At 41.1% G+C, this 25908-nt stretch overlaps 1 long non-coding RNA gene across 2 annotated transcripts; it reads left to right on the forward strand.

Moving 5' to 3' along the window:
* On the forward strand, nt 1–25060 carry LOC135318867 (uncharacterized). Of its 2 annotated transcripts, XR_010377257.1 has the most exons (6): nt 1–243; nt 352–525; nt 9485–13600; nt 14461–14601; nt 17522–17695; nt 24503–25060. It is a non-coding gene; the product is annotated as an uncharacterized LOC135318867 (long non-coding RNA). The 2 variants fall into 2 exon arrangements; XR_010377256.1 differs by having other exon boundaries at nt 1–525.
* The last annotated feature ends 848 nt before the right edge of the window (nt 25061–25908 follow it).

Consider the following 25908-nt stretch of genomic DNA (forward strand, 5'->3'; position numbering starts at 1 on the left):
AACTGGGACTGAGAGAAGAGCCCTGTGGATTCTTGGTTGCTTAGATTTTAAACCCAGGATATTCTTCCCTGGGGAGTTTTTAATTCCCACTAAAGCTCTTTGTATGAGTTGGAGTGCTTTTTGGGCAAATAACAGAAGGCTCAACCAAAATGTCCAAAACCAAAGAGGGCTTATTATCCCACAAAACAGGATGCCAGTGTCAGGCCACTCAGGACTGGTTACTTGAGCAGCTCAGAGATGGAGGTGAGAACCCAGCCTAATTCACCTGTTTGGCCTCTTGTGCTGGTTCCCCTCAGGCCCCAGGGTGGCTGCCCGAGTTCCTGTACTGACTTTTGGTGTATTTACTTTCAGAGTTTTAGAATTAAGACTCTCATCCTCAGAAACCTTCCTAGCAGATTTGCCCTGTCTGTCCGTGCCCAGTGTGGGCCCTAGAGGGGAACAAAATTACTTTGGTACATTTTGATGAGTCAAGATTCTCTCCTGTTGCTGGTGAGGGGACCACATCTCATCACCTGGCCCCAAGAGGTAAGTACCTAAACCGGCCTCCAGCAGCAAGGAATGAGGAGGGAGGAATGGGTTTGGGTAGGAAACCACCTGTGTAGTTAGGTGTCCTCTTGAAATAACTGGTTGGCTCTGACCTTTGCTTCTTACAGCAGAGGGAGCTGAGTCAAGGTGCTGTTTTGCCAAGGTTAAATCTCACACTAACACTGAGCTGAGTTACAGGCCCTGATATTGTGGATGTAATTGATCTTGTTCAGATGAAATAAAACAATACAGAGAAATGAAGAGAAGTGTCTCTTGGTTGTGGAGCCTGTTTTCATTGTTTTATGTTCTTTTTAAGTTAAAATTAATTACATGTATAAAACACTTACTTTAAGGAGAGCAATTGCATGTAACATAGGCTGCACATTAAAACCTACATAATTTAGCTTTGCATTTTTTCCATGCTAGTGCATTGTCAAATGGTCCCTGATCCAATTATATAATTCTTCCTAATGTTAAATATGGAATATTCTTTAGAATTATCTGGCTTAAAATATGTTAAGTACAAGGCTGTTATGGTAGTTAGTGGAATCTATATATTTTGTGTGTATTAAATCAAGTCCTTGAAAGTGCTCTAAGCATTTTCCTGGCTGTATCTTCACAAATAGGAATTGCCACGTCCAAGTACTGTGTTTTACAGGCCACTGTGTATTTTCTCTCCTGTGTATCTATGATGGTTTATGTAAAATACATGGAGCCAGGAAACTGACAGTATGTCAAAGTGGCTTTGTCTTTACAGCCAAAACAAATTACAGACTCCCACCTGCCATGCTTGGCATGTTCCCTTCTCTCATACGTCACATAACTACCTGTTGATAGGACTCCAGGCATGGGCCTGGGGCCCAGCTTCCTCTCCCTGCCTGCCCCATCCCGCTCTGCTCAGAGGGAGTCTGAGTCTTAGGCCCGTGGAGCAAATGCAATCACTAGGACACAGCCCACAGGAAATTTTTCCTACCAGGAATTGTTCTGCTCTAGCTGGCATATACACCGCAGTACAATAAAACCAATTGCTGGGAACGAACTGGAGGTGTTTGATATGAATATGGAAAAGCTTAAGTCCTTTGCCAAAAATGAGTATCTGAAGAGAATTTTCAAAAATAATTGTTTATTACATTAAACATAAGAAAATATTGTGCTACATTTATTGTACTTTGAAGTTAGGAGGTGTGTTTGCTGCATGATGTGACAGAGGAAGTTATGAGAAGGGTGGTTTTATCTCAGGCTTATGTCCTTCCTCATCAGTTAATGGGATAATTGAAGGGGAGTGAAGCAGGTACAGGGATTTGTGGCCATGTCCAGAAATTCATTGAAGACATTTACTGAACCACTACATCAGCTAATGGCTTCTTGGTGTAAAAGAGTCTAAAAGTTTTAAATTAAAGTTCCCTCAGTAGCCTATGAAATTGTCCCTTCTGACTGCCATGACAGACATCTGCACATCCATGGTGGGAATGAGCTCAGTAGGGCTCATGTTTTTCAAGAAGTTTCAGAGACTCAACTCATGTTGGTCACGTGGGCTAAACAGATAGCAAATGGGAACCACACTCTTTTCTCTAATACTGAATTGCCCAGAGTTCAAGACAGAATCATATATTCTAAAGAACTGCAGTGCTCTTGAAGGGAAATTGAATTGTAACTGTAGAGGAGATTTGCAAACCTTTCTGAATATGAATCAGGGGAGGAAGAGCAAGCAGCAGTGCTGCCCAAGGATGCTAGGAACCAGGAGCTCTGCCATCCACCTGAGAGCAGGAAAGATGTGTGTCCCAGCTCAGGGATGGAGGATCACCCTTCCTTCATCCTTTTCCAATCAAGTCCTCAGTAGCCTGTGTGCTGCCCACCCACATTGGCAAGGGCAGGTCTCCTTACTCAGTCTGCTGCATGCTAAGCTCTTCCAGAGACACCCTCTCAGACACACCCCAGAAAGAATCATTTACCAGCTCTCGGGGTACCCCTTAGCCCAGTCAAGATGACACATAATAATCACCATGACATGTGGCTTGTCCTGGCTTACCGCAGTAACTCCCTTCCTGGTTCATTAGGGTGGCTCAGACCTGCTCTGTCCTGTACACTAGCACTGGCCGGTGTGGAGCTGGACATCCTTGGCGCTGCTGAGTCTGTTACTGCTGGCCCGTGTTCTTCCCATTTTCAGTATATTGTCATCTCCACTCCTACTTGCCCTTCCTTGAGGATTTATGTTTTTAAAAATGTTTCTTTACTGCAGTTATGGAGAGGTTTGGGACTGGAGCAATATTAGTTGCATGTGTTCAGCTTGCTTTCTTTATCCAGAAATATGGATTGATTTTTATAGTACTGACTAATTATTCATTTTTGAATTAATACTTGATGATATTTTACCATTATTATGAATACAATGCTTATGTAACTTGCATTCATGTGAAGTTTTAATCATATACTTCAGTATTTAAAAAATAAGAAAAACTTGATATCTCCAATTTAGATCTCGTTATATATAAATAATGGTTTTTGGAAGGTTTTATTTAAATTAGTCCTCTAAAGGAACAATTACTGGTGGTAAACATAGGAGAAAAGGAGGATTGAGGAAAACATAGATTTATGATTATGGTTCTGAGAACCCAGAAGAATGTATCTTTAATAATGCTGAATTTGATACAGGAGCCAGGAGAACCTAATTTTATTGTAAACATTCTCTTAATGGAAGTGTATAGATTTTAATGTTAGTTCTTCACAGATGGTGAATTGTTTGGCAGCAAGTACTAAAGTGTAAAAATCAGTGATTTAAGCAAGTTAAAGGTTTTATTTTTCTTAAAGTCATTTGTAGCAGGGAGGGCAGTGCTGGTATGTCAGGTTTCTGGTGTCATTAGGGATCTGTGTGCTCTAGTATATTTAGCATATGGCTTCCATTCTAAGATTGCCTTAGATCACAAGTTAGCTGCTGCAGCTCCAGTCATCACCTCCATATTCCAGGAAAGAAGGGGTTAAGAGCAGAAGTGGGCCTACTACATGAGTCTACCTTCAACCTTGTAAGGAGCTTTCCCAGAAGACACATCCAATAACTTTTGCTTCTTATTGGCCAGAACTTACTTAGCCATCCCTGTACACCAGGAAGTCTGGGAAATGCTGTTTTCTGGGCCTGTGATTGATCAGTGGTCTGTCATTAAGGCAGAAGGCAGAATAGATACTGGGTAGGGAAATTGCAGTGCCTGCCATAATGATGTGACTACAGGTATGAAGACATTGGCAGATCAAGAATTCAGCTGTCTTCACAACTGTGGTTGGATATGGAAAGTGTTTTCCACGTTACAGAGCCAACAGGCTAGGGAAAAGCCACACCAGGATGTGCTGTGGCTTCTGCCCTGGGGTGAAGTCTTTCTTCTGTTAGCTTCTCCGCCTGTGGAGAAATAAACCAGGAAGTTGTATTGGGAGTTTCTGTGGCCTTCGCACACAGGCTGTAACTCAGGGTTTCACAACTCTTGTAATGAATTTTTTTTTTCTTATTATAGAACTATAAGTGCGATTTAGAAAATTTGGAAGATTCTTGTGGGGCTTTTCACACTCCTATCCCATTATCATAAATATTATCATTTAGTATAGCTATACTTAATCTTTTCACTCATGTTTTTATATGATTTTGCATTCAATATTGTGTCCTCCATCCCTCTCCCCCATTTTCTTGCACGGTTTTCATAATCCTCGCTTTAATGGTCATGCAATCATGTATCCAGTGGTTGTTTCCTGTCTGTTTAGCAGCCCCACTATTTTTAGATGTTTACTTTTGTTTCCAGTTTCTTGGTTTTGTAAGACATAACATAAATTAATATTTGCACATTTTTTTCTATATTTAGAACATTTTTATATTAAGAATATAAAAATTATATATATATATATAATTTGGAGGTCCAGATGTGTTAATAATTTTGAATCTCTGGTATACCATTTCACACTGAAATCTTCAATGTACAAGAAGCCACATTATTTGAACTCTTAGGATTGATTAATATCATTTTTGATTATTTGACTTTTTAATTTGCAGTTTGAATACCTTTGATCTTAAACAGTTTTTCATGTATTTATTAGTTGTATTTTCTCCTTTGTGAATTGCCTATTCATGTCCTGGGTTTTGTACATATCAGTGTTTTATTGCTTTTATTGTTGCTATGATTTCTTTGAACTTTATTCTACTTAAATTTTTCTTTTGTGATAAAATGCACATACCATAAAATTTATCACTTTAACCATTTCTGAATGTACAGTTTGGTGAGTTGCGTACATTGACATTGTTGTGCAACCATCACCACCATCCATCTCAGGAACTTCTTCATCTTCCAAACTGAAACTCTGTCCACATTAAAGAATAACTCTCTTTCCCCCTCTCCCAGCCCTAGCCCCCACCATCCCCCCTCTGTCTCTATGACTGTAACTATTCTGGGTCCTCATATAAGTGGAATCATCCAGTATTAGTCCTTTCATGACTGGCTTATTTCACTTGGTATAAGGTCTTCAGGGTTCAGCCACATTGTAGCATGTGTCAGAATTTCCTTCCTGTTTTAGGGCTGAATAATATTCTGTTGTATGTATGGCCACAATCTGTTTATGGTGTGAACTCTTTCATATAACAGATAAGAATTTTTTGTCATAAGCAGATACTTTTTCTCACTTGATTTTTTGTAGGTTATGTTTTTGAACATCTATAATTGTAAATTTTTATGTAAGTAAACCTACTTTCCTTTGATGTTTATATATATTTTTCATTCATCTGGGATTTATTTGGAACATCACTTGACACTGAAATTAAACCCAGGAAGAATCCAGAGCCAGGGTTAATCTACTTCTTGTTGGAATGCCTTCTATAGGCTCACATTTTTTTTTAAACCAGGCAGGAAGGAAACATTGCATGACTATGCTCCCACTTTGCATACCTTTCTAGCCTTCCTCTCTTCATCCTATTCCCCCTCTAATCAGTTTAAATGTTATGTTTATAAAATTAACTTATTAAGGTGCTTGGATTCCTCTTCAAGGTAAGAGAAGACTCTAGGTCTCTGGAGTTAATACATTCAATTTCTTCTGGCCTGAGATATATTCTTGATATTACAGTTGTTTGTTGATATATTCAGCACTTGCTAAAGGCCCAGCCCTCTCCCCACCAAGCATTTGCATGAATTAACTCACTTATTTAATCCCACAGACAATTGTGGGGTAGGTAGTTATTAGGCCTGTTTTTCAGGTTGGATAGGAGGTGCCATAAGGAGATATATTGTAACCTAAATATTGGAATCCACAGCTATTCTTCATGTGCTTTAAATGAAAGAAAACTAAAAAAAAAAAATCTGATATAGTAATCACTAACACAGTTCTTAATGTGTACTGGGAACATTAAGGTATTAACTAATTTGATCTCAGCCCCTTGAGGTAGGCACATTAAAATAAGTAATGTGTTGTTGAATAACGTTTAGATCATTTACTTACAATCTGCTTTTGATGACTTTATTATTTCTTGTCTATGTCTTAAGATTGCTTTCTCTCTCCCATTCAGGGAGTGTATTGATTCTAATCAGAGTAATTAAAACTTACTTGGGGCATGATGTTTGAGCTTTGTATCAGACAGGAGTATAAACTAAAGCCCCCAGCTAGTTGATAGCCAGATTTGATTATTTGCTTGAAGAGTTAGCATACACACAGCACAGAATTCAAAAGGTGCAGTACGATTTCCAGTGCAAGAGTGTCTCTTTCCCACTTCTGTGTTGCCTTCCAGATCCCCTTCCTGGAGGAAACCAACTTTACTGGTGCTTAACCAGCAATAATTATGTGCAGGCACATGGATTATACATAAACTTGATTCATAAAATGGTAACAAAATTGACATACTATGGTACATTTTGATTTTTACTTTAAAAATTTTAGAAATTATAATTTGAAATATATGAAATTTACCCACTTAACACAGTTTTAAATGTATCATTTGGTAACGTTACCTACATTGATATTGTGATGTAACAGAACTCTAGAACTTTTCCATCTTGCAAGATCAAAACTTTGTGCCCATAAACAGCTCCTCATTTCTCTCCCTCATACACCTTGCTTTTTTAAAAAAATGTTGTAGATACAGAAGTATATTTAAGAATGTGTATGTATGGAGAGGCCTCTTTTCATGTAGCAAATTTATAGTAGATATTGTTTCATATCTGCAGACACACTGCCCATCCTTTTTAATTGCTGCAAAGTGTTACATTTTATGGATGTGACCTAATCTGTGTAATCAGTTCCTTGTTATGTGCAGTTATGTTTTTCTGATCTTGGAAGCTGTGACAACTGTGCACCTCTCTGAGGCACCTTGTTTTAGATGTCCCTTGGCTTGACAATGGAATTTGATTTTGTCTCATAGTCTTTGTTCAGAGACTTTCTCTTCAGTAGGTGAGTTTTTCACTGGTACATGCTGATGATTTTAGTGATAATAATGCACTTTCACTGAGTATGTTCCCCATGCCAGGTGCTGCCATGAGCACTTTGTTTAGACTCCTGTGAAGTCAGTGCTAATTATGCATGGAGAGAGGAAATCACTTTCCAAACTTGGTAAAATCGAAGGTGGGGTGTAGCTGGGCTGATTGGAGTTGGAGCTCTCCCGTTGCCCGTGCTGAAATGGCCTGGGCTGTGTGGCAGGTGTGTGTGGTCACAGCTGCTTTTCTGGTGCTGTGCTTTCTGGTTTTAGTGTGTTTTATTTATGTATGGATATTTTAAAACTCAGGCTTGGCTTTCTCTTTGGTTTCTATTGGGTGCATATTCGTTCTGATAATTGGTAAAACATATTTTAAAATAACTGTACTTTTGTATAAGATATTTACCTGTATTTGTTTAGGGATGATTATTTCCTACTGTGCTTAGTGACCACGTTGGTACATGGCCACATTTCTTACCTCCTCCTCCTTTCTTCTATCACCTGCTTTTGATTGTTTATGTTAGTGAACTTACTCTGATATTTATGTTTGTGACTTTATGTTTACTGGTGTCTCTGCTGCTCTACCAAGAAAACAATATCTTTTGATTCCATGACACAAGGGCATCAGTGTCTTTATATTTTCCTCCTTTCCATCTGTGCCTGTCAACTTGATACTACTCCTGTTGTTTTAATTTATAATATTTACATTCTGTTCTATAGCTATAGATTCTCCCAGAAAAGAAAAGCATTTATCCCTACATCTTAAATGGACTACTTGCTCACTGTAAGTCTTTGGCTGTACTTTATGCATTCTTATTATTTGGCTAAAGCTTATTGTCTGATGGTTAATTCATGAAGGGTTCATAGAAACCAAATTCTCTCAAGTTGTTGTATGTTTAAAGATATTTTGTTTTTGCAACAGACTTGATTGGCAGTGTGGCCAGATATAGAATTCTGGGGTCATATTTTCCTGCCAGAAAAGTCTGTAAATGTGGCCCTGTGTGTCCCAGTGTCCTGCATGCAGCTGTGCCAATGGCCAAGACAGGCTGCCCTTTTCCTGCTTTAAGAGTATGTTGCTCTGCTCAATAAGCCTAAAAAAACACCATAGGCTGAGTGGCTTCAACAACAGACAGTTGTTTTCTCACAGCTCTGGGGGCTTTAGGTCTGAGATCAAGGTGCCATCATGGTTGGTTTATGATCAGATCTCTCTTCCTGGCTTGCAGATGGCCTCCTTCTCACCAGGTCCTTGTGTGGCTCTTCCTCTGTGTGTGAGTGAGAGAGAGCTCCCTGATCCCTCTGCCTTATCCTGCAGAGATGTTAGTGCTGTCCTGTGACCTCACTGATCCTGGATTACCCCTCTAGGGGCTTCATCTCCAAACACAGTCACCTGAGTTTTGCAGCTTCAGCATAAGAGTTTTGGGACACACAGCTCAGTATATAACAAAGGGTAATGTGGATTTTTATTTATTTATTTTTTTGCCAAAAGGCCTAGATTTTTTTTCCTTTCTTTGTTTTTTTTTTCTCCTTTTCTCTCTCTTTTTTTCCCTAGCTTAAATATGTGATGTAAATCCATATTTATTAACATGGAAAAATGTTCAACACATTGCTGAATGACAAAAAGCAGTTTTATTTATTTTTATCTTTCTGTAATCCTGTTAATTTCCTCCTATTAGATAATAGTTATTATTTTAAATAGACATTTTAAAAAACTCGGATATCTATGTCATGATATTCATCTGCTTTATTTTTATATTTTTCTGGGTACATGTTTTTTATCTGCCATTTGTTTTTTCCTATTTTCTCTCTCCCTTCTCTTCTTCTTTGAGTGTTTTTATATGGTGTTTGGCTAGTCTCTTTGTGTTCTTTCCTCATCTTTGAGTGAGGGGATCTCTTTCTGAACTGGCTGTGTGTCGGGTTTAGGCTGGGTGGTGGGCAGTGTCTGGGTGAAGCAGCTTCTGTCCCAGGCTTGTCTTTCTCACAGCTGATGGTGGAGGTGTAACTTCTCACCTTGCTGCCTGTGCTCTGAGTGGAGCGACCTGGGGAGCGAGGCTCCTGCAGCTGTGCTGCTCAGACTGCTCTGACTCCAAGCAAGGGCTCTCTGCTTTTGCTCTTCTCTGGAGAACTGGATATTGCCTGGTATCTGAAGTCACTGGTGTTCTCTTTCCATGTCCTCACTCATCTGGTCTCAGTGGGGCTGTTATTGCCCTTGGCAGCTCAGTGCATGTCTCTTCAGATTCACGGTGTTTGGGTGTTCTGTTATCCGAGGTGGAGTTTCCTTTTCTGTAGCTTGTTCTTGTTTTGGGGTGGATTAGTAAGAGCAGAAGTGTTTAGAGAGGCTTTACTCTCTCAAAGATTTTAAACCTCACAGCCAAAATATGTTTAATCAATCACTCTGGGTGTACTCTGTCTGTCAAATTAAGGAGTTGTACAGCATCTTAATGAACATGCTTTTAGATTAACATTTTGCTGTTCTGATGTAATTACATGAAATTTGGGTGAACACTAAATATAGTGAATATTTCCTTACAGACAGAACCTCCTCTGAATACACCAGAAAATAAAGAATATCTTGCAGAAATTATGTTCAAATTATTTAATGTACCGGGACTCTACATTGCAGTTCAGGTAAGGACAAGTGACTTTCATGATTCCCAAGTGACCTTAGTTGTCTAATGTGGAAGAAATGGTGATTCTAGAGGCCTCTGTAAGATTGTGTGATGTGGTTTCCTTTCCCATGCACTCAAGTGCACATGAACTCATCCCATTCAGGTCTGAGCTCAAACACTGTACAGAGCAATTTCTGTGATTTATGTTTTTACTGCTGGTGTAGAGTTTGTCCAGCTTTTGTCTGTTTACATTCATTAAAATCTAAGGTATCCTCAGGAAGACAAGATCAAGATATAGGTGTGGTTCTTTGGCTATTTTTACTTCTGATCATAAAAAAGAAAATATACTATAGAATCTGTTAAAACAAAACAAAATGAAACAAAATAAATCTTTCAAGGGTTTCCCTTTGTGGATCTGAGCTCCTGTGGTTCCATGAGTTTGCAGAACTTCCCCTGAAGCTGCTTGTTCTTCGTGGGGGGGGGTTTGTTGTTTTTAGGTGTAATGTATCTGCCTCTATATAAGGGAATTGACTGAAATTTGGGGGAATAAATGATAAAATTGTTTTCCAAAATGCTTCCTGCATATTCTATTCCCTTACTTGTAGGAAAAAAGAGGAGGAGTTGCATAGATGTTTAACTTGGAAGATTCCACATGCTGTGTCCTCTGTGTGGTGATTCTCAGTAGACAGTGATGTCTTAAAGGCTCCGAAAATGCCTACATTAGGAAACTCTGTTTATTCCACCACTTCCAAATTTAACCAGAAATATTCCCCCACCCCTAAGCTGTTTCTGTTCCATGGAGTAGGAGACACTTCAGGAAACACTGGCCCAGTGGTTCTCAAAGTGATCTATGCAGCAAGGTCTCCTCAAAAGTGTGTTTTTCAAAATACACATTCTCAGAATTTATATCAGACCACGGGTTTCCAGCCTCAAAATTTTGGATCGGGCAGTCCTCAGGGGAGGAGAGGGTACGGAGCTGTGTGTTGGATGTCTAGCAGCATCTCTGGTCTTGACCCACCAGGGGAAGCACCACCACCAGCCTCCCCTCCCTCAAGTGTGACAGCGAGAAATGGCACCAGGTATTGCCAGGTGCTCCTTGGGGGCAAAATTGCCCCTGGTTGAGAACCACTATCCTGGTTCTGCCAGATGAGAATTTCTGGATGACAGGCCCAGTATTTTGTCTTTCTAAAGTCCCCACAAGTAGTCTTATTGCAATCCATCTGTGGACCCACACTGGGAACCAGTGGATTAGAAATTAAAACCTCCTGATTCCACAATAAATTTCCTTTCTCTCTGGCTTTTCTTTGCAAAGCTTTGATTTATCTTACTGAGAAGTTGACTCCTCCAGATTAAGTGCACAGAATTTACATGTTAGTTGTCCACTTTGGAATTTGGATTTGGGAGGAAGATGGAAGGTAGGGAAGGGAAAGGTCATTCAGACTCAGTAAGAAAGAAAGGGCTTATTGCTCCAACCTGAAGATAGGCTTGTGGAACACTTGAGAAAGTCCCCATGCTGATGGTCTCTGTGGTATTTGTGAAGGCAGTGCTGGCCTTAGCTGTGTAGTGGACATCATGACAAGTTGGTGAACACACATTAACAGGAATCATCATTGACAGCAGGGATGGGGTCACTCACACTATCCCAATGGTCAGCAGGGCACCGAGTTCTGCTCTGTCTGTGGGCCTAACCTGATTTGAGGTGAAGGAAGCAGTGAAAGAAAAAACCCTTCTGTTAATTAAAGCACCACTTTTGAAGACATACCTGTACTTAGCAAAGGTAACAAGAGCCTTTAAACACAGTTGTGTGAGAAAGTGGAAGATGCCTAGTGTCTGTGGCACTGGCAGTTGGAAATTTGCAGTAGCAGATTTGTGCAGTCTGGTGTCAGCAGTCGTCTGATGTCCCGGGGCTCTGCTTGGCCCCGGTGTCACTTTGCCAGGGGGGCTTTCCTGACTTTCATTCTGAACTGTAATCTGGATATCAGTGGGTGCGGCACATGAACATTTGGAGGATGATTTTGTTTTCTGTGACAATCCTCTGGAGAGGATTTGTTTCTTGCTTTTTAAAAATTTTTTAAGAGCCAAGAAGGAGAGATTGTTCACCTTGACTTGTAGGATGCTCTGCAATGTCACTTTTTGGTTTTAATTTTCAAAATATAACAGAAGTGATTTCTAATTCAGGCTTCAAGAGACTATATATATATATATATATATATATATATATATATATATATATATATTTGGTACAATGGACTAGTTAAATGAATTATTTAAAGGTTTTTTTTTAATAAATTGAAGCTATCTGGAGGGGGTTACATTGGGAATTCAGACCTGCCTTTCCTTCTCCACGTCCCTTCTTGGAGGCAACCCCTGATACTAATGTTTGTTATTTTGTGTATTACAAGTATCTTTTGTGCAAATATAGGTTTGTGTGTTTATGTGCTAAGCTCCTTTTAAAAATGCAATAAATGAATCACTATGCTATACACTGGAAACTAACAGAATTTTGTAAATCAACTAAGACAAATTTAAAAAATGCAAACTAGTTTTCTTTTAAAAAACAATTCATTTATTTCATTTAAAAATAGTCACTGTTTTATTTCAGGACGTTGCAGAGATGATGTACTAATATGCTGGTGCTTTAATACCTCAAAGTTCAGAAATCACTGCAGGGGGAGGCTGATGTGTCTACAGTCAGGAGGAAAAAGCCAAATCTTTCCCCTCTGTCATTGCACCCTGCCAGTGTCCCCTTTGCCCGGGGGTGAGGAGAGGCAGGAGGCCTGCAGAGCATGCTCTGTGCTCGCAGCCCCTTCATCCAGTCTCGGAACACTGCCCCCTCCTGGGTGTGAGGTGTTTAGGTGCCACTTGCTGTGTGGCCCTGCCTGGCTCCTCTCTGAGGTCACGTCCTCAGAGGTCAGTGCAGGCCAAGGTCAGGGCCTGTGCCTGTGGGTCTGCTTCCTGGCCTCCCCTGTGCATCTGAAACAAGTTTCACACTACGTGCAGGCCCACAGAGAAAGTTGTTGTTCAAATTTTTCTCTGTTTCTTAATGCAGTTTTTTCCCCCTATTTATAAAAATTACATTTACTGTACAAAATTTAGGTAAAATGGAGAAATGTAAAGAAGAAAATAGAATGACCCTCAAACCTGCCCATAGGACTGTGCCACACTTTTTTGGTATAGTCTACTGAGCTCTTTTTCTTAGACAAACAACACACATTTTAAGCACAGTTGGGATACCCTCCATCTGATTTCATGTTCTAATTGTACAATGTGCTCCTGAGGTTGTATTTTGCATATTGACTTATCCCTGATGTATCTTTATGGTTAAATACTCTGTGGAAAGATATTTAGTAACTACCTGACAGCCCATCATGTGGGTGTAGCACAACTCACTTACTTGTTTTCCTACCATTGGCTGTGGTTTGTTTTAATATATTAATCTGTGATGAAGCTGATACTCAAAATGGGTTGAATTAATTTTAGAAAATGTTATATGTAATGTATTGAGTATAGAAATTGTGAATAGTTTCTGTTTGTGAGAGCTACTGTTCTTATGATTTTTTTATTTTAATAATGTGTACATATCATTTATCTTGATCTTAAATATTTTACAATTGGCTTGGGCTCCTGAGAAAGGCTACACACTCTCTCACTTCTAGAAGTTGGGCACCTCAGAAGACATAAGAGGAATTCAGTCACCTGTTCTTGCAACTTCAGTGGTAACTGTGCTTGTACATAGTGGAACTGATCCATCTGTCAGATGGATGAGGATTTGCTCCAGCCTTCTGTCTCCATGAGTGTGTGACAAGCAGCCAGTGCCATCAGGGAGCTCAGAGTGCCTCCTCTACCTGGTGCAGGTGGGGACATTGTCCACTCTGCACAGCTACTCCCACCAGCATGAGCTGGACCTTCCCAGCCTGTGGCCTGCATGTTGAGTGGCACCCCAGGGGGCTGGTGAGGACCTGGGACCACACAGCAGCTCCTGGCCCTCTCCTGCTGGTGATGGCTGACAGCCTGGTCACTGGTCCGGGAGGGCAGCTGGGTGAGCGGATCCAAACTCCCCCCAGCATGGATCTCACATAGCATAGGGTTGAGGGGAACCTGACAGACTGTTCCTTCCTACCAAGTGCAGCTCTTACTAGAGTGAGCAGATCGGTTATTGAGTCTTAAATGCATGCCTAAACCATGCTGTGTACTTGACCCACTCCCTGTCACTGGGTCTCTTCTGTGCACCCACTCACCGCATATGATGGGTGAAGGTGCCAAGGCTGAAACATATGTGTTAACAGATGTGGCCATGGTTACTCTGCCCACAGATGTGGAACCAGGATCTGAGTCCTGGTTGTCACACTCTAAGTCCTGCATGCTAACCAGGTGGTTGACTTTTAAATGCAAGCCAATTTGTAGTTGGTTTAAAAATTAATAGTTAAACAGCAAAAAAAAAAAATGTGACAATGAATATATATATGTTCATGTATAACTGAAAAATTGTGCTCTACACTGGAATTTGACAAAACATTGTAAAATGCCTATAACTCAATAAAAATGTTTATAAAATTAATAGTTAAAACTTTTTCCTTTTTGTTAGAGGAACAATAAAATGACCCATTGTTCGGACAGACAGCAGCATTTTGGAAATTAACTGCTTTCTGTGGTTTTCTCTTCACATTCCTAATGGAAAGGCCACTTTGTTTGCTTACAGAGCATCTCAGGTTCTCCTAATGGAATTGCATGCATGGTCATTTTATTCCCCCTCCCCCAGTCCTGAGCTTTGCACAGAGTGAAGATTCAGTAAATGCTTGCTTTGCCAGGGCAGGTGGGGGCAGGAGTCTAACTTACAGTCCAGGGAGGGCTTTCCTCCTCGAGTTACTCACATGGTGTTTTGCCTCTCTGTCTCCCCAGGTGGAAGGTTAGGTAATTGGAAGCTGCATCAAACACATCCCTATTGCAGGTAGAGATATGTATTTCATTCAACACCTGCCAAGGGAGAGGGAGGTGGGAATCCCTCCTGAGCAACCACTGGAGACCGCAAAGGCCATTAAGGTAAAAACAGATGGGAAATTGGCCAGTTTGGTGGTGAGAGAGAAATAGTGTTTGCACACTTCCCCTTGTGGCCACCACCCCTGATCCCACTGTGCCTTCCCTCCCCTCCCCATGAATGTGGGTCTCCATCTGTTTACCACTTGAATTAAGGGGCTGAAAACTTAGCCTCTTCTCTGAACATGGATGCTTGTGGAGTTCTCCAGCTGTAAATGAGAGCAGCTTGATAACTGGTATTGAGCATCCTGCCTAGTACGATGTCATTTAATTGGAGACTGATTAGACAGAACCTTCAATTAGCCAATGTGTCTTGCACCTCTCCCTCCAGGCTTCATTTCCTGAGTAAGGAGCAGACAGCAGCAGCAGTGACTGTGAGGAATCCTGTGCAGTCAGCCAGAATTCAAACTCATTTCCAGCTCTTGCTGTGTGTGGTTCTGTACCCTGAGAATTACCATTCAGAGTGATGCTGTTCTAGGGTGAATCATTGAACAGAGTCCACCTGTGTTTTCTAGACTCCATTACCATGCTGGAGGAGTTACAGGAAGCTCTAAAATTAAATCAGTAAGATTCGGAGGAAAATGGCTCATTGGTCCTTATTTAAAATGCCCACTTGACTGATCCATCGGTTTGGTCTTTGTGTCACTCTGTAGGTAGCAGTTGACAGACCCCTTTCAAAGCAATTTTCTCTTCAGGTTGCAAAATCAGGACAAATTACTGTTTTGTTTTTGTTTTGTTTTAGTCAAAATGAAAAGATTCTTATTAATACAAGGATAATTATTATATGAAGAGCAAAGATTTTGTTTTTGGAGAAAAATTTAAGCATGGAAGTGACATGTGACCTTGAACACACAGTTTCTGAGCTGCAGGGGAGTTTAAGGGAGGTTAGCCTCCCCCCTTCCCTCCCACTTTTGCACCCAGTAACAAGCTGGTTGAAGGAAAGCTAGTGCCTGGGGGGAGTCTCACATTTTGCATGACACTCTTGGTGGACGGAGAGGTATTTTTAGGACAGGGTGCACAGGTGCGAGTCAGGGCCCATGTGAGTAGGGTGGCTGGGTGCCCGGGTGTACCCAGGACTAGAGTTTCCAGGGATGGGTCACTTCACAGCTTGGGTGTGTGGTCCTGGGCAGCCCATGGGAGTCAATTCTTTCCCCCTGGGGGAAGGTTTACAGAAGTAGCATAAGACTTTCTTTTTATGTTAAAATATTTCCTAGAACTTCCCCTAGTCCTTTCCTTGTGTTTCTTCAAGGAAATAAATTTGGATAGATGACCCAAGTTCCCTCACCTCCCCATTCCTGTTACCAATATGTCTCACAGCCTCTGGCTCCTGACTGTCGGGGTGGCCATGCAGGTGAGAAGGGCCCTGAGTATGCTGACTGTGACAGAGGCTGCTCTCCTAGTCCTCGTGGTGGGCTTTACCTTCCTCACTGGCTCTCTGGGGTCCATCTCTGACCCTGAACCAGGTTTGGCCCATTTGGGCAGTGACAATGTATCACTCAGCCATGAAGGTAGGCAGTGGAAGAGCTCCTTGTGTTCCCTGCAGGTCAGCCACCCCATCCCTGCTGTCAGTTAGTTCTTGCCCCACTTCCCTCTGTGGGAGTGGGTCAGAGTTACCCTGTGTCTTGTTGCCCCTGTGGGCAGGAGTGGGCCTGTGGATGCGTGGATTCTGTTGGTGGGGACAGTGGTGGTCCAGGACTTGGGGCTGACACACTGCACACCATCAACACTGTGGAGGCACTTCCTGCCTTCAGTTAAGCCTCTGAGTTGCTGCGAGACATTGACCTGGTTTCTTAGGACAACTTACTGTTTCTGCCCTCAGCCTGGTAGATTTGAAGTTGTATGGGGTGACCCACTCACTCAGTTATCAGTGAGCACAGGGGTGTGTAGCAAGTCTGGCCCATCAGTCTTACAGTTGTGCAGAGTATACCAAGGATGGTATTAGGTTTCATTTCAGGGATTCTAAGAAATTTTGAACTTAGTATCATGAAAATGCCTTCAGAGGTCCTCCTGAGCACCAGCTTTGGGCCTGACAAAGTGCAGGCATTGAACAAAGCCCACCTGGCCCACAGGAAGCTGACTTTCAGAATCCGGTACCCAGGGGCCAACTGCTGTTCTTGTGAGGTTAGCTCTAAGGACAGATGATCAACCCAGAGACCCCCAGTCAGGCATCACCAGCTGAGGAAACACTTTGCACAGCACAGGCTGGGGCTGGCACTGAGCGGGTTCTCATGCCCCAATGTGTGGCAGCTCCATCCTGTCAAAGTCGGGCTTTCCTTTGGTTCATGGTCCCAGCACCTTATAAAGTGCTCTGCCATTTACTTATTTATCACTGTCACTTGTTACTCTGACTCTCAGCCAGTGTATGGGCCAGTGGGCAGGGGTCTGTGTGTGTTTTATTCACTTGTGCATCCCACGTGCCTAGGCACTCACTAACTCTCTGTCATGGAGCCACTGAGTGTGCTGTGTCAGACCGCAGAGCAGGTTAACCCCCTGCCAATCGGATGTGGTGACCACAGGGCCAGATCTTCTGCCTTCAGATCTGGGTTGGGCTGCGATGCGGGTCTGCTTGTCCCAGTGGGTGGCAGCGAGTGCCTGGGCAGGTGCCACGTGGGGGCATACAAGGAGTAAGAAGAGAGGAGATGGAGACTAGGGACTTGATAGGCACCGTCAGACATCATCTCAGATAGTAGGCAGCAACATGTGACACAGTGAGGCTGAGACTAACATCAGAGCTGGAAAGAAAGCAGAGTACGTGGCCAGAGCATAGCTGTTAGACATCACTGAGCCCAGTAAGTGTCCCTTGGAGCTGTGGCATTGGGCAGGACTGATGTCGGGGGTTTGTGGTGCTGGAGTTACTGGGTGTTTGCCGGAGGGCAGACTGGGTGGCCGCTAATGCCTGGTGACATCTCTGTGTGTGTGTCTGCAGGAGAGGTACTGTCACATTTGCCCCAATATAGTCAAGAAGTTTGCCAAGTATGACGTGGATCAGCGGAAGTGGATCAAACAGCAAACAGGGAACAATGCCATAAGCCAGAAGAAATTCATTATCGATGTTGGCTAGGAAAGTTTCCCAGGCCCTGAAATTTTCTTTCACCCAGAGGTAAGACATTTGCTTTCTGAGTGTGCAGAGAATGACGTGTGTGGAGCAATGCTGTCACCTCGTGTGTGCAAGAGTGGCTCCCCGTTGGGCTCCCAAGTGAGGTGGCCACCTTTCAGGGAGGACCTTGGGAGTGTAGGCTGCAGCTTCAGTGGCTGCTCTGGCTCCTGCATGGTCCACGCACTTGACTGTGTGTTTCATCATGCTCCTCTTTGGATCTGGCTATCTGTTAAACAGTTAATGGTTGGTTAAACCAAGAGTGGTTAGGAAGAAGCTTTAAGAGCAATAGAAGAGAATGGATTTGAAATTCATCTCCTACTGATATGAAAACTAGTTAATCTCGATGATTGATTGGAATTTGCCTCTGTATAAGAGTACGATAGTGTACATATAACCTTCCCATCACACATGACGATCCATCCCCAGTCCAACATTTAACCCAGTACAGCTGGTCCTGCTGCGTTCCCTGCTGCAAGTTAGATAAAGCTTCTGTCTGAGGACAGCCTTGGAAAGAAGAATTAAAGATATCATCAGTTTAGCAAGTAGTCACAAAGAATTATTACTGCATTTGTAAAAGCAGTAACTAAGAGGCAATATTTTAAGGTTTAAGTAAAATGGACTTTATTTGTATTTTGGTATATTTTTCTGCCTCATTCAGTTTACATTTAATAGGTAAATACAAACCACTGCCTGTTCTTCGATGTGTGTGACTGTTCAGGGAAATGGCACACAATGTATGTCTGACAGTACCTGATATCACGGCACTCATTCGCTCGTGATAGGCTTCAGTTAAAATAGACATAAACCAGCAAAGTCCAGTGAACAGCTGCATGGCGCCTTCTTCTTCCCTCGAGCCCATTGACACTTTTCATGATTTTTAAAGCATTTTTAAGAATTTTGTAATTGAATTACTTATACTTTAGCTTATTTCACTTATGGAATTGAATGTAAGATTTTTTAGTTAATAACATGGTTATTACCATATTGATTGTTTCACCTAGAAGCCACCACCATTCCCCATTCCCAGTCTTCTAGCTCAGATTTACAGTGTGAGTCACTGACTAGGTTTTTTCTTATATCCTGGCTAACTTTTCATGACATTAGTGTCTATACATCACATGCTCATTATCTACAATATTTTTCATTACATGCCACATACACTGAGCACTTGCTTTTTACAATCTCGTATAAATTTTGAGTCACTGTGTATTCTAATGCAGGGCTGGTCTGTCTTCGTTACTGTTTGATTTCTTTTCCCTCTCTAAACCCACACATTTCATCTCTTGAAGGGACATATCACCATCACTCCATGCACAGAGTCACTTGGATTAATTTGACACATTCATTCCAATGTGATGGTTTAAAAGGCATAGTGAATTCTGTATTTGTTAAAGTTACATTTTAAAAAAGTTGTTGAGAGAAATGTGTATTGTTTCTTTTATATCTGTACAAAATTCTGTTCACCAACCTGGATTTTATGCAATCCATCTCAGATGTTGTTGACAAAGTAACGCAGAACTGTCCCATTGATGTCCACCATCTGCTATATAAGGTATAAGCTGCTTGGGTAACATGGTTGGATTTCATTCTGAAATTAAATGCCCAGCATTCTGAGAATAATAGACCCTTACCATCAGTCTGCATATAGTCCTATTTGACTTCTGTTTTATAGGATTTGTTAAGGGCCTGATTCCTGGTAAAATATTTTTCTTGGAGTGAGGGTGACTTAAATGCTTGGCAATATAACTCAGTTAGCCAGAAGTATTTGATTTAAATATTCTAGTATCTCTTATTCTTATCTGCCCAGCTGTATTTTTAAATTGGACAATTTTAACCCTCCATGTTGACTGAAAAATCAAGGGGGTCCTTCCCCTCTTGCTTTCTGTGAGTTTGATGGTCTTGCTTCATGAGTATTTAGATTAGTGCCAGATGTGTTATTGTCAGAGAGAAGGAGGAATCTGAAATGAACAATCAGAAAATGTTCATGTAATGTTTCTCCAAAATTCTTTGAGTGCAGGGAATTTTGAAACTTGAAAGGAGAAAAAGGCAGTTCATGTAACTGTAGGATGAAGGAAGTGTTGCTGAAAGCCAGAGGGGAAGGGCAGAAAGTGGCAGTCAGCTGGCCCTGCTTCCCTGCCTGCTCACCTCTGTCTGCACATCCTGCTCTTCCCCCAAGACCACGTCTCCCCTTCACAGATGCAGGGGCCTGCACCTTAGAGGGGAGAGGACCAGGCTCAGTAGGGAGGGCTTAATACAGTTTATTTCATCTGGACAGTAGAATACTATTCAGCCTTTAAAAAGAATGAGGTAAAGCAATGTAAATTCAAATGAAAAGATGTCTACAGTATATATTGTCAAATGAAAAAGCAAGTTGTAAAATTTACACATAGTATTAATTCATTTTATTTAAAATATACTTTATGTATATATATATATATAAGAAAAGGTATTGAATGATATGTGTTAAACTCCTTAAAGGAAATAAAATATATCTGGGCAAGAGATGGATAACTCTTACTTTCTACTCTTTGTGTTTTAAAATTATTTGAAATTTTATGGTTAATAAATGTTATTTTTATTATTTGAAAACATTTTCTATATAGACAAATTTGATGGGTAAAAGCAAATAATAATTTGGTTTTTATTGGTATATAACCTTAATTAAACACATCTCACCTCCAGTAAGTGTGCAAGGAAGGGAAAGCAAAGGCAGATGAGAGTATTAAGTTTAGTGCAGTATGTGGCTTGTTCTCCCTACTTCTTAAATCTCACATAACATCAGCTGTGTCTTCCTGTCTATGAAAGCAAGGAACAAGTGTGCACTATCTATTCCTCATTTCATCATGGTGGAGATGGAACTTCTGCCAGCAGTAAGGATTGCTCATGCTGGGATTGAGTTTTCTCATTTGATCATTTAGTTTGCTTTCAATAGATTTACAGGATTCTTGAAGTAGAGCTGGCCTTCTAGCCTGAGTACCTTATTTAACAGATGATGACACTGAGCCCTACAGATAGGAAAAGGAGGCAAAACTGGAGGGACCTCGGTCACATGGGGCAAACTGGTCTTCGACGTTTTTCTAATTGAGGTAGGGTTGATGTACAATATTATATAAGTTCCAGGTTGCAGTTTTTAAAGGTTATACTCCATTTATAGTTATTATAAGATATCAGCTATATTCCCTGTGCTGTATAACATATCCTTGTGGCTTATTTATTGTATAAGTAGTAGTTTGTCCCTCTTAATTCCCTATCCCAGTCTTGCCCTCCCCTCTTCCCTGTCTCCATGGATACCCATTAGTTTGTTCTCCATACCTGTGAGTCTGTTTTTTGTTGTTGTTGTTGTTGTTGTTGTTATGTTCACTAGTTTTCTTTTTCAGAGTTCATATATAAGTGATATTCTACAGTATTTGTTTTTTCTGTCTGACTTATTTCACTCAGCATAATACTCCCCAAGTCCATCTATATTGTTGCAGATGGCAACATTTCATTCTTTTTTATGGCTCAGTAATATTCCATTTTATATATACCACAACTTCTTTATCCAGTCATCTGTTGATGGACACTTAGTTTGCTTCCATATCTTGGCAATTGTAAATAAGGTTACCATGAACATTGGGGTTCATATATATTTTTAGGTTAATGTTTTCATTTTCTTTGGATGAATACCCAGAAGTGGAATTGCTAGATCATATATTAGTTCTATTTTTAGTTTTTTGAGAAGCCACTATCCTGTTTTCCATTGTGGTTGTAATAGTTTGCATTTCTATTGTTCCTTCTTTTCCTAGTTTGGGTGTATAAATTATACTGACTAAACCCAGAGTGAACTAGTTGCTCACAGTGTCTCTCAATGTGACTACACATTGAATCAAGTGGGAAGCTTTTCAAATCAGGATGCCTGGGCCAATTATATCAGAATCTCTGGGTGGGGGTTTGTGATTTTGGGGGACTCAGCTCCTGAGGAGACTGATGCGCATGGACAGCCAGGGCTGAAAACTGGCTTCAAGCAGCACATGCTGCCTGCAATGACTTGACCTCCTGGATAAATCACAGGCCTCCAGGACTCAGCTCTCACACACTAGTCTCTGTATAAACTATACACCAACAGTGTATATGGGTTCAATTTTCTCCACATTGTTGCTGAATGTTTGTGGTTTTGTGGTCTTTTTGATGATAGCCATCCTGGTAGACACGAGGTAATATCTCACTGTGGTTTTAATTTGCATTTCTCTGATGATTAACAACACTGAATGTGTTTTCACTGCCTGTTTTCTTGGCTCAGTGGCAGGAACTAATGGTCGATTTTCTTTTGATGAAGCAAGTAGGAGGAGGCTTGCTTTAGTTCCTGCTGACAACACCTGAGATCTTCTTGGTCACTGAGTGAACACCTTACTCAGGCTCATTGACAAGAAAAAGGTGGTGGAGAATATAAAATGTGGCTTTGAAAATTCAGACATTTTAGAAAACTAAAACTTTTTTTTAAGAAGTAGTCATAATCTAATTTTTATTTCAGTCTGTTCTGTAGATAAGGATGTTCACATGCTGCCTTTTTTTAATTTATTTTTTGTTCAGTTTCCAAGTGTGTTGGAGGTTGGGTCTGGGAATGGTTCTTCTTTTTCATTTTATTATAGCTCTCTATCTTTATGGGTTAAAGATTGTCAGTTATCTGTTGTAGACTTGAAGGGCTTTTTTTAAGTGGAAGATTTCCTATGTTGGCTGCGCACATTTCCATGATATTGCTGTGAGATCTGTTTTTGGTATGGTGTGGTGCCATGTCATTCTTGTGAGTGCATTGCCTGTTATTTCTATGATTGTCAATGTGGTTTTTGTTGTGGTGAACACAATGTACTTTTGTTGTTTAACAGAGCCTCATTTTGATTAGGTGTTTATCACAGATTGGAGAGTGGCTAGGGTTTCTCCTTTTATTGGAATTGAGACTTCCAAACCATTTCTGGGGTGCAGGCTGTGGTATGTGGTGTTGGAATGTTTCCAATACACACTCATAACAGTTCCTTTGCCCTTTCTATTGCCATGGGAATGTCCAAATTCTACACAGAAACACCAGTGGAAACAAATCTAAAGATGTCATGCACTAGGGCCTCCTGTAATGATCCTTCAGTCCCCCAGCTGGGTCCTCAGTGCAGTATCAGGTCACTGCCATCCCTATTGTCACATTTTCATGTAGTAGACAAGGCTGATGGAAAGGCTTCAACTTCCCCTTCTGTGCACCCAGATCTCTGCTCTTGGCTCTCTCTTCCTTGTGGCATGGGACCACCAAGACAACCACAGAGCATATCCACACCCTCTGCCTTGGACCCAATAAAAATCACAGTTGTGCCAATGAAATATGCAGGTTCTTTGGCCATGGATTCTGATTTCAACCCGAACTTCCCCTGGGTCTCTCAGACCAAAATTATGATGATTCTGATAGAACCGTGCTTCTCTTCTATTGCAGAAATGCCAAATTGGGCCCTGGACCTGCAGAGATAGTGAATATGTCCATGAGATAACTAGATAATCCACACCATGTGCATCAGCAATGTTGCTTTTTGAATTCAGGTCCCAGGCAGTTCTGTTCCATAGACACTACCAATCACAGAAAACAACACACTCCAACCCCATGAGACTCAGTCTGTGCCATCAGCCTCAGCCCTCTCCCTCAGCTTCAGCAGACATTCCTAGCTCAGCATCAACAGCTCAAGTCAAGGTCTGGGGATTGATTACAGGGATATTTTGTGCTGGTTTCTTTCAGTTCTGTCAGCCAGGCATCTGCTGTGCACTCCTCTCACCCTCATTGGATCTCCTTCAATCCCAACTGATCTCTCTGTGTGTGTCCCAGTAAAAGAGTGTTTTACCCTTTCTGGCTCCCTTACCAAAAGTCAGGTCCTGCACTGATTTCCTTTTCTACTTTTCTTTTTCCTCCTTCCCAATTTTGTGAGGACCTTTTCTGTCTCTTGAAGTAAGAGACAGAAAAGGTGAAATTGATGTTCAACCAATGTCCAGCAGGTGTCCTGAGCCAAGGGGTGAGTGTACATGGATGAGAGTGAGCTAAGAATGCACTTGTAATCAAGAAAATATATCAAACACAAGAATGTTATATGGGGATTAAGTTTTATAGGAGAAGAGGAATGAAATGAGTTCTGCAAGGGAAACAACTATGTAAAATTCCTGGCTTTTCTAGAACAGTTTGTTTATAATGTGTTTTTTTTTTTTTTTATATGGATGACATGGTAGATACAAAATCACTTTGGTATTTAATTTAGCTTCCATTGTGTACATTAAAAAGAGTGGTTTTTGTAAATCAATATTTATAATGTAAGAAGCACCATCTTTTATAATGATTTAAAGTCAAGGTAAAATTTTTACATATTATCTTTTTAAATGGATGAGGAAAGGACACAGTGTTTCAAAATCCTTTAAGAGGGTAGTGGGTGAAAAAACATTCAGGCACTATGTTCTAAACTGCCTGGAAGCTGAGAACCTGTGCTGACCATTTAACATTTTGACCCAGTGAAATGATAAAGCCAGAGTCATTTCAGAAATGTCCAAAAGCTATTTCAAGCATCCCCTGCAATTGGCCACATCCAGAACTCTGAACACAGTAAATGTTCAGTTAACACTAGCTCATTGACAAAATATTTTGGCCATTCGACTGATATCTATTAACAGCATAAATACAATATCCCTTCTTCCTAACTCTAACCTTCAAGGAGATCTTTCAATTTTTCAAATATCAGTCAAAAGTATGTTATTGAATGAAGCCCTCTACTAGATAATAAGTACACTGAATTTGGTTGTTTTGTTCTTTTCCAGATACTGATTAACATGCCAAGTATAATGCCTGGCCCAGGAAGCTCAGGAGATGAATCAAATAACTTGACCATGAAGGAGCACTGAGGAGGAGGCAGAGATGATCTCTGGCATGGGTATTATAATAGGCATACAACAAGGCTCAGAGGCAGTGCAGAGGAAGAAATGAGGAGCTCTTGGAAGTGGTGGGGAGAGGGCAAGTGTTTGGAATGTTCTTTAAGAATAGGTACACTTGAACTGACTCTTAAAAGATGGGCAGGTGTTTGACAAGGCAATGTGAACACCACAGATAGAGGGGAGTGAAGCCACCTGGAATCCTTCCTCTCTGCACTGCAAACAGTTTGGGATGGTTGGTGCATATGGCACGTGACTGTGCACATTCTGTCCATGTTGTGTGCACTGATGATTTAGAAATGACAGAAGGGCAAGTGGTGAAGCTGGAGAGTTGCAGAAGCACACAGAGGAAGACTGCCTTACATGGTTCTTCAAGGTATTTGGACATGATCCTGTGGCAAAGAAAGTCATTACATGATTAATAAACTAAGCAGTATTGGTGTGGAATTTGCCTTCTACAACAATTATTTTCCTGCAGTGTGGATGACAAATTTGGGAGGTGGAAGAGGGGAAAGAATACAAACTGAACTGCTGGTTGGAAGACAATTATCAGTGGTCCTGGAAAGACTCAAGGCAATCAAGAAGCTGTGAAGGAAGGGTGCTGAAGGGAGGGACCTTAAGGATATAGCCCCTGGACAAACTGATTACTATTGTTTAAGGAGTAGTTTAGTGGGGAGCAAAGCAAAGACAAGCACAAAATGTGTTCTAAGACTTTTGGGGTTATGTAATTGGGTAAATGGTATTGATATTTGCAATATATATATATATATATATATATGGAATCAAAAAATTAGTCACAAGTTTCTGGGAGAGAAAGTATCTTCGGCACCCTAACTCCAGGTCCTCAGTTTTTCTATGAGGCAGGAAGCACAGGTGATGTTATCCCTATTTTATGTCCAAAGGGGTAAACTTTTTGCCTACTATCACATGCAGCAGGTTGGGAAGTTTACTCTCTACCAGGCTTAAGAACAGGTAAACAAGGGAGACAAGAACCATGCTTTCACAGAACTTATATTCTTGTGTTTGTGTTGGGGGGAACAGAATATGAACAAGTCAGCAAGCAATGAACCCAGGTCTGAAGGACTATGATGGTAGCAGGCAGTGGTACTTTATCTAGATATTAGGGAAAGTATCCCTGAGGTCACTCTGGAGCTGACCTTCCATTGAGAAGGAAGCAGTCATTCAGATTCTTAGGGGAAGAATTTTCTAGGCAGAGAACAGCAATTGAGAAGTCCCTGAGGTCGAAACAAGTTTGCTGCACCCTGAGGGAGGAATTCCAATTACAGAGCAATTGA

This window comes from Camelus dromedarius, chromosome 22, assembly GCF_036321535.1.
Source record: "Camelus dromedarius isolate mCamDro1 chromosome 22, mCamDro1.pat, whole genome shotgun sequence".
NCBI classification, from domain to species: domain Eukaryota; kingdom Metazoa; phylum Chordata; class Mammalia; order Artiodactyla; family Camelidae; genus Camelus; species Camelus dromedarius.